The sequence below is a fragment of the Plasmopara halstedii genome, assembly GCF_900000015.1.
Source record: "Plasmopara halstedii genome assembly, contig: Scaffold_2881, whole genome shotgun sequence".
NCBI lineage: Eukaryota > Oomycota > Peronosporomycetes > Peronosporales > Peronosporaceae > Plasmopara > Plasmopara halstedii.
Genome location: NW_020189786.1, coordinates 671,946 through 672,242, shown reverse-complemented (window position 1 = coordinate 672,242; position 297 = coordinate 671,946).

Genomic DNA, 297 nt, shown 5'->3' with positions numbered 1-297 from the left:
TCCTGATATTCCGAAGGAGTCTAGGATCATGTTGCAACCAGGAAAGAATGCTGAAGGAAAACTCGTGGAGCAACTCAGAGATAGGGCAATTCCAATTTTCCAAATTCTGCATCCAAACTGTGATGGGCTTTTCGCTTTTGATAACTCCCAAAAGCATCACGCGATGGCCCCAGATGTGTTAGTGGCCACAAAACCGAACCTAAGTGACGGAGGGAAACATGTGTCTTCAATGCGCAGCGGCTGGTTTGTCGACGACGGAGGAGCAAAAGTTGAACAATGTATGCAGACCGAAGACGA